The sequence below is a fragment of the Euprymna scolopes genome, chromosome 46, assembly GCF_053919585.1.
Source record: "Euprymna scolopes isolate OS-2025 chromosome 46, ASM5391958v1, whole genome shotgun sequence".
Taxonomy (NCBI): domain Eukaryota; kingdom Metazoa; phylum Mollusca; class Cephalopoda; order Sepiida; family Sepiolidae; genus Euprymna; species Euprymna scolopes.
In genome coordinates, this window is record NC_136527.1 from 135,793,341 (window position 1) to 135,803,340 (window position 10,000).

Here is a 10,000-nt window from a genome sequence, read left to right on the forward strand (position 1 = left end):
AAAAAATTAATGTATATAAAATATATAAAAAAAAGTAGGTAGTAGAGTTACTAATATAAAAAGAAAATTACTGGTTTTGTTGGTTTCAAGCGGACTTCCCCCCCCCCTTTCCAGTTTAAGAGACAGGAGGTCACGTGGTAATAAAGAAAATGGCTATTTATTTTCTAGCATAAATATAACGATCGTAATTTTAGAAAAGTAACTTATATTGCCTTTGATAACATTTATTTGTCATATATGTGTTTGTAGACTACTTTTTCGAATCTATGTGTACAGTACGAACGTCTTCATTATCAAATATAAAGATTGCAAAATTTTTTTCTTTTTGGTTTTCATTATAAAGTATACACTTACGAATTTGTAAGCATTTAAACTGTCGTAGAGATTGTTTAATTTAATGTCTTATATAATGAATACCTTTATAATAAAGGTGCTAGTGCAGAGAGTGATCCGTGGTATTTTTTAAATCGTATTCCCAAGATTAAGAATGGTTTTATAAACATGTCCGGAGCGCTCTATGCACTATTACCTTAATGATAAACAATACATAAATAGAAATAATAAATTAACAGATTTTGTACTTTTAAGTGTAAACAATAGTTATTTAATTAAGAAATGAAAATACGTGAGTAGTTAATCGGAGAAGTTGTCAAAAAACAAATATATAACAAATAAATGTTATCAAAGGCAAGATAAGGTACTTTTCTGCCAAACTGGATATATTTTTTGTGTTTTTAATCAATGTAACATGTTTATTCAGCTCGAAAAAAAAGGTCGTAAATAAACATTCTTGATACTAACCGATATTCGAATAATCAACAATCGAGCGAGAAATTATCAATAGAAACAGATGCCAAATCAGGGCAAGAGGGAGAACGAAGAATAAGATACAGATAAAGGTAGATAGATAGATAGACAGATAGATAGAGAGAGAGAGAGAGAGAGAGAGGACCGAATTGCCAAGGTGGTGATTGAGGCTGAAGGCGACTACATTGAATAGATGTCAGCTCTACTACGTAAGGTTACTGCAGAGGTATAGGCTTTGTAGACATGGCATTAATTATAAGGTGAGATATATTAGAAATACAGCGAAAGGGCATCAATTAAAGCAGAAAAAATTCTGGATTTGAAGACCTTGACGGAAGTGTAATATGAATTTTATTATTTGAGTTAGTGGGACGTAATTACGTTGAGGATGGGGATCAATGAAATATGGCCCTCTAAGCATATCCTCTCGTATTGTAATCCGATCGCTTCCTATTTATGCCACGATAAACAACACAAGCTAATATCAATCAGTTACGCTCTGGGTGTAGGTCTGAGGCGTTGCGTCACCTAAAAACGTTAAAAAATTTCACATTGTGTAGCAATGTACTGAAACAATTATAAAAATATTTGTTTTTATTTTGGATGATGCAGGGCATCCGAAGAGAGATTTTTCTAACAAAATGAAAGTATAATTTTTAGCAATAGGTATCTAGGAAAAGGCCACTACATATGTTATAAATTCCAAATTTCCACAACCTGGCAAATACTGGTACACGCTAGCAAATTTAGATTTGCAATTACAGAATATGATTCTAATTTTTTCCTTTGCTCTTTATTCTAACACTACACTAAGTTTACTGTTTTATTTCGCTACAGTTGATATTGTGTAGAACAATAAGAAAATCATAGTGAACAATGCATTCAACAAAATTTCACACACATTTCTAGATACCTATATCTAATAAGTTCAAAAGAAAGGACACACTTAGGGAGGTATTTTGGTGGTCAAGTCACTAAATAGAGATTAGCTGGTTTCCCGGCATAGCCCAGGATGTAATAAAGATTGACTGAAATACATGTTCTAGCTGGTTTCTAGGCGTTGCCAGGGATGTAATATAGACACATTATGTTGTATATTACCTGTTCTCTTCTCCCTAAGGTAAAACAATTTCATATACATGCTGTAAATTACCTATGCTAGGGATAAAACATGAACAATACCAGTCCTAGGGTAGATAAAACAAATAATACATAGAGATGAAAGATTCCTCTCCCCTAAGAATAAAACATATGTTCAATATCTGCTTTTGTTTTTTCATTGTTTATACGCTCCCGAGCAACGCCGGGTAGCCCTGCTAGTATAAATGTTGGTTGATCTCTTTGATCTCGCCATTCTCCAGTGGCTTTCTTCTCGGTCAAATCTGCTCTCGTCCGGCTTCGCCTACAATCTCTCTGATGGCTAGTTTTTTTTATGCGTGTATGTGTGTGTGGGGGGGGGGCGGGGATTTGTCCCCACGAGGAAGAAAAAAAATTTTTTTTCACTTTAGAACAAACAGTTAAAAATAGAATATTTCAGAAAATTCCACTCAATGAAAAAGTCTTTCCTTTCAATGCTACTTAAAAAAGTAAAACTCCTGTTAAAAATTTGTCATAAAGTGAGCAGCAAAAAGAAAAGGCAAAAAAAACAACTTTTCTCTTAATTAGAAAGATATCTGATTTTGCATAAGAATAAACAGTAGACAAGTTACAATTAGAATTGTTTCGCAGTGAATTTGGGTCAACAATATATATATATATATATATATATATATATATATATATAGAGAGAGAGAGAGAGAGAAATCTATAAAAGTGAAATTATCTGTCTGTGAGTGTGTATCTCTGTGTGTACATTTCACTACCAAACTACTTTGTCAATTTTTAGTCTATAGATTCGAGATTTGACATAAGAGCTATAGAGATTTCAGAAAACCTTTCTTTTTTTGATCTTTGGCCAGACATTTACCTATCAAGGGCACAAAGTTCAACGATGTGACCTTTGTAAATTCTACCAAACTCATCAATCAAACTCAGTTTTTTGGCCGAAGAGTTTGCTGCTAAGGGGTAAAAATACGAGAGATTTTACATTTGCAGTCTCTAGCAAACTATTCAGCTCTTTTTGTCGAAAGGGTAGTAAGACATACAGCAACATCTTTAATTAGTTTTTTTTTTGGCAGAAAGTTTGCTGCCGAGAGGGCAAAATTGAAATTTATAGCCTCTACCAAACTCCTCCGCCCATTTTGAGTCAATTTGCTTATTGAAAAAAATAAAAAAGAAAAAATAACTGGATTCGAGATGAAATAACCTGAAAAGGGTTGATATGCCGTAAAACAAAAACAACCAACCAACCAACAGGACTCTTAGAAACAAACATGTATTCACGTGTATTACAGGCAAGGCAGGTTGAGTAATACCATTCCTCAACTGTTGGGTGTTTTTTGCACACGACCTGTTTTGCCACGTACCAAACTCTGACTCTGGGCACCGGTACTCGTTACCGGACGTGACATCACCAGAGGAAGTGACGTCATGAGACAGTCCATTAATCCCATGGAGAGGCGTCTCTAACAGAAAGTAAAGGACTAGTTGTTGGAGAGTAACGAGTTGAAGGGTCGACGTTCCTTTGAGCCAGCATAGTAACCTATTTTCTTCTTATTCGTTTGGTTTTATTTAAAAAAATTTTTTTTTTTAATCCAACAAACATTTTTTGACACGCTCAATTATCCATTTCCCTTCCTTCTTTTCTTCTTTCTCCTTCTCTATTCTTGTCTTATCTTTATCTCTTCTCTTCTCTATATAAATAAAATGAACTCATTTTTTCCCGTCTGATTTTGACCTTAATAGGATTAAAAATCAAGATATTTCATGCAAATATAATATGCACAAACGGCAGAACAATATCTGAGGTGTGTTATAGGCTTATTATTTCTCAAATTCCTCGATAATCTTAGATTTCTATACTTTTTCTGCTGAGAAGTCACGGCCAAAATCGGTTAAGATCAATGGAAGTGGTAAAATATTTTCTCTCTAATAAATTCCTCCTCCCCCTGCCACCACTTAACACCGTTTGGGGATCGTTCACAAGGAACAGTTGAGAAGAGAACACCGGTTTGGCTTCGTAGTTCTTTCATGTGAAGTTATTTAAAATCACTAAACTAAGCTGCAGTGCTCTGTGGCGTAGTGGTTAGCGTGCTGGACAATTCACATTATATTTTCACGTTCGCGCCGACCTACCGTAGTCGTTTTTTTTTTTTCTAAACAACTGGAATGGACTTTTCTTGGTGGCTGAACTGTTAACGTTGCAGATGTTTTTTTTTTGTTTTTTTTTCACACTTTATTTTCCTACTTTTACTCATGACTCCGGGCTTGATCCTTCCTACTTACCTACCATAACATTTTTTAAAACTCCCCCCCCCCGTCCCGGAAACAAACACTCGGGCAACGCCGGGTTTTTTTTTTTAAAACTTTTTTTCCTGTTAATATCATTCATTTCAGATTATATAAAAAAAAAATTGGAAAAAATTTTTTTTTCATAATTGTCATGTGGGGGTCCAGTTTTCAGATTAAAAAAAAAAAAATTGAAAAAAAAATTCTTTTCATAATTGTGAAGTGGGGGTTCAGTTTTCAATTATAACGTTGTACTAAATTGAACACGGACTTTGTGACCACAATGAAAAAAAAAATGGCAAATGTTGAGAGTACCCCCTCCTCTAAATTCCACAATTTTTACATTTTTTTTTTTTTTTTTTAACTTTTTTCCTGTTAATATCATTGATTTAAGATTATAAAAAAAAAAATTGGAAAAAAAATTTTTTTTTTTCATAATTGTCAAGTGGGGGTCCAGTTTTCAATTATAACGTTGTACTAAATTGGATACAAAATTTGTGACCACGACGAATAGATAGATACATTACTAGTTCTTATTCTTTTGTTCGTATTCATTTTCACCTCATCAACTCCATAATTGTCAACTTTTGTAAATGTTTTTGTGGCGAGGAGAGTGAGGGTTGCTGGCCCAACGCCCAACCTTCCCAGAAGGTACATACAGCGCCTAGCCTTCCTAAATGGTCACCCATCTGGTACTGGCCAAGCTCAACGTAGCTTAACTTTGGTGATCTGGGAAGAACCGGTGTGTCAACTTGATTGTGCCGTAGATAAGACCTCTGTGGGCCGAATTAAAGACTTTGGCGGGCTGGATCCGGCTTGCAGGCCGTAGTTTGGAGACTCCTGCCCTAAGTTGATTTTGTTCAAAATTGGACTGCCCCTTCTTTAATCAAATTTTTCGATTAACGATTTTCTATATTTATCAGAGGCATTCCGGTACAAAAGCTGGCAGACGTTGTCGAGATTTCACCCCCCCCCCCCACTTCTAAATTCCACAATTTTCACTTTTTACTTTTTTTCTGTTAATATCATCGACAACAGACTTAAGTGTCAGATTATAAAAAAAATTTTTTTTTTCAAAACTTTGATGTGGGGGTTCAGTTTTCAGATTATGAAAAAAAAAAAAAAAATTGAAAAAAAAATTCTTTTCATAATTGTGAAATGGGGGTTCAGTTTTTAATTATAATGTTGTACTAAATTGAACGCCGACTTTGTGACCACGATGAATAGATAGATACATAGATAGATGAGAGAGAGAGGTAGATACGTAGATGAGAGACAGAGAGATAGATACATATACATAGATAGAGAGAGTGAGAGAGAGAGAGAGAGAGAGGTAGATACATATACATAGATGAGAGAGAGAGAGAGAGAGAGGTAGATACATATACACAGATGAGAGAGAGAGAGAGGTAGATACATATATATAGATGAGAGAGAGAGAGAGGCAGATACATATACATAGATAAGAGAGAGAGAGAGAGAGAGGTAGATACATATACATAGATGAGAGAGAGAGGTAGATACATAGATGAGAGAGAGAGAGAGAGAGAGAGGTAGATACATAGATGAGAGAGAGAGAGAGAGGTAGATACATAGATGAGAGAGAGAGAGGTAGATACATATACATAGATGAGAGAGAGAGAGAGAGAGAGGTAGATACATAGATGAGAGAGAGAGAGGTAGATACATATACATAGATGAGAGAGAGAGAGAGAGAGAGGTAGATACATAGATGAGAGAGAGAGAGGTAGATACATACATGAGAGTGGGAGGAGGAAGAGCAGGGGGTAAAGAAATGTTCATTTTTTTTTAACCCCCTCCGTTCTAACATTTACCTTCCGGTCACATCAGAGAGTTGCCATTTTTGTTTTTCATCGTGGTCACAAATTTCGTGTTCAATTTAGCGCAATTAATTGAAAACTGAATCCCAAACGTATAAAATTATGAAAATTTTTTTATTTCAATTTTTTTTTATAATCTAAAACTTAAGTCTGTAAACGATGATATTAACAGAAAAAAAGTTTTTAAAAAAATTTCTTTTTTAAAGTGAATATTGTTGAATTTAGAGACTGGTGGGAGGGGGCACTCTCAACAATGTCCGCCCAGTGTTGGTCATCCATGCCTTTCTTTAAATTCGTCTGGCGTTACTTCCGCCGAATGGTTTTGTAGACAGAGATGTGCCAATCTTCATCAAAGCCTATTAAGGCGGACGTTGTCGAGACTGTAAGGGACTAGGATATATAAATCCCAATCCCATTACAAAAGAATAATGAAACGAATGGAATTGAAGGAAACAAAGACTCAATTGATGGATAAGATAAACGTGTCGTTTATTTACTGTTGAAAGAATGTTTTAGATATAGCACGTGTTCATGTCCGCGCGAGTGTAACCAATGTTCGTTGCGGGACTGGTGTTGTGGAAAGAATAGGAAATGTGTGTTCATCTCAAGTTCCGGTCACTATCGTTTGTTCGCGCGTGGGAAGAGAAATGAGTGTTGTAGTGGAAATTAGAATGATAGTCCAGCGTGTAGACAAAGAAGAGAATGGAGAGTTGACGTCAGTTAGTAGTCAGCTACGCGAAAGTGTTCTCAGGGACCAGTAGTAGATAGAGAAAGAGTGTGAATGTGTACCTACGGTCTGTTAGCTCGTGCTCCATACATAGTAGTAAGTGGGCGTGACGCAGGCGGTCGGTCCGAAGACCGACCGGCTCGAAAGCTCGGCCTAAAAGAAAGAGCCGCTTGTTGCTCTCTTTTTTATACTCGTTTCCGGAGTGTCTTTTGCGTATGTGTATATTTCCTTTGAAAGCGGAAGTGACGTCGTCTATGTGTGCATTCGTGTGCGCGTGTGTGAGTACATGTATGTGCGTTAGCGTGTGTGTGTATATATACACGTGAATGTGAGTGTATGTAAGCGAACGTGAGTATATGTATGTTTGTGTGCGCGTATGTATATGACATAGCTTGAAATGTGAATGTGTGTTTTTGTGTGAGACTTGAAAAAGGCTCGCACAAGACTGCCTTCCCCTCCCCCTTCTAAATTCCATAATTTTCACATTTTTTTTTCTTTTTAATAACATTAATTGCAGACTTAAGTTTCAGATAAAAAAAAAAAAAAAATTCTAAATTCCAAAATGTTCACTTTTTTTAAAAACTTGTTAATATCACCAAATACAGACATAAGTTTCAGATTATAAAAAAAATTGAAAAAAAAAATTTTTTTTTACATAAATTTTCACGTGGGGGTTCAGTTTTCAATTATAACGTTGTGCTAAATTGAACACGAACTTTGTGACCACTCTTTATCTGTGCCTAAACCTAAACGTAGATTCCATGAACAAAGCTTTTTTCTTAGAACTGCACGCCTGTGGAATTGTCTTCCGTTTTCCTGCTTTCCGGCTGACTACAATATGGTTGTGCTCAAGTCTAACGTAAATAAGTTCTTGATGAGCCGTTCCATATAAGTTATCTAATTTAACAAATTTTCATTACTAATGATTATTATATTGTCCAATTTCTACTGTACACTCTTTAACCCTTATCCTTGAGTGGCCTCTTGGCCTTGATAATGAGTTGATACCTAAAAAAAAAAAAAAGAAAAAGTCCAATGTGAACAAGTTCTAATTGAATCGTCCCCCTAAGTAATCCAAGTTTCAAAATTCCCACTGTTTACTATGCTAAAATCACAATGACTAATGTACACCTATTAACCCTTATCCTGGAGTGGCCTCTGGGCCTTGATAAGTGGTGACACCCTTGTAAAAAAAAAAAAAAAAAAAAAAAAAAAAGACCACGATGAAAAAAAAATAGCAACTCTCGTCGTCCATGTAGAGGCCAGAAAGGAGTTATCTCCCTTTCGCTCGGACTTTGCATAAGTGGAGTTATCCCCCTTATTTGTTTACACTCGTTCACGGCGACACGCTGTCGGATTAGAAAACCAGCTTGCTTAAAACGCAAACCTTACAGTCCATGTGTGCATTCGTGTGCGCGTACATTTATGGGTATTATTATACAAACACCGTGACAGCGTTAGGGTTAGGATTAGGGTTAGGGTTAGGGTTTAGGGTTAGGGTTTAGGGTTAGGGGTTAGGGGTAGGGTTAATTCGCTGTCACGGTGTTTGTATAGTTTTACCCATTTATGTGCGTTAGCGTGTGTGTATATATACACGTGAATGTGAGTGTATGTAAGCGAACGTGAGTATATGTACGTGTGTGGACGTGGGCGCGTATGTTTGTGTGCGCGTATGTATATGACATAGCTTGAAATGTGAAGGTGTGTTTTTGTGCGAGACTAGAAAAGGCTCGCACAAGACTGCCTTTCCCCTCCCCCTTCTAAATTCCACAATTTTCACATTTTTTTATCTTTTTAATAGCATTAATTGCAGACTTAAGTTTCAGATAAAAAAAAAAAAAATTTTTTTTCATAATTTTCACGTGGGGGTTCAGTTTTCAATTATAACGGTGTAATCGATGATATTAACAGAAAAAAGTAAAAAAAGTAAAAAAAAGAAAAAAGTGAAAATTGTGGAATTTAGGGAAGCGGGGTGCGGGGTGGGGGTCACAAATAAAATATTTGTTTATTTTCCTAATATTGTGTTGTGATTTGGCTTGTTGAAAAAATAATAAAAATTTAAATTTTCGGATTTTATTTCAGCCTTAGGGTCTAATAATGTGTTGGTGGACAGTGTCAATAGTGCCCCCCTCCATTCTAAATTCCAAAATTTTCACTTTTTTTTTAAACTTGTTAATATCACCGAATACAGACATAAGTTTCAGATTATAAAAAAAATTGAAAAAAAAAAATTTTTTTTTTACATAAATTTTCACGTGGGTGTTCAGTTTTCAATTATAACGGTGTGCTAAATTGAACACGAACTTTGTGACCACGATGAAAAAAAAAATAGCAACTCTCTACCTCTCGGAAGGTAGGGGGTTAAAACGGAGAAGTTAAGAAAAGGAAGATTTCTTTACTCCCCTCTCTTTCCTCCTCCCTCTCATCTATGTATATACCGTTCTCTCTCTCATCTATCTATGTATCTATCTATTCATCGTGGTCACAAAATCCGTGTTCAATTTACTACAGCGTTCTAATTGAAAACTGAACCCCCACGTGAAAAGTTAGGAATTTTTTTTTTTTTTATATAATCTGAAACTCAAGTTTGTAATAGATTATATTAACAGAAAAAAGTAAAAAAAAAAAAAAAAGAAAAAAGTGAAAATTGTGGAATTTAGGGAAGCAGGGTGCGGGGTCGGGGTCACTCTTGACAACATCCGTCAATGTGTTTTATATAAAAATAAATAATTTTTATAAATTTTTGTCTGTCAAATAATTTATGCCGTTGAAATACACATGGTCACAAAGTTTGTGTTCAAACTGAACCCCTGCGTGAAAAGTTAGGACATTTTATTTTTATTTTTTTTATATAATCTGAAAATTAAGTCTGTAATCGATAATATTATCAGAAAAAAGTAAAAAATTAAAAAAAAAGTGAAAATTGTGGAATCTAGGGGAGCGGGGTGGGGGCGGGGGGGGGTTAGGGTTAGATTGCAAACTTAAGTTTCAGATTGTAAAAAAAAAAAAAAAGATTTGTTTTTCATAATTTTCACGTGGGGGTTCAATTTTCAATTATAACGTTGTACTAAATTGGTCATATCAAAGAGTTGTGGTGGAATCAAAAGCGCGCATTTTGATTTTGATATAAAAAAAATTAAAAGAAACCATAAAGCAAGGTATCTCCGTTGTATAGAAGAGTTTTCAATAGGAAGCTGGCATCAATTGTGATGCATGGCTCTCGTCTGGGTGAGGCCCT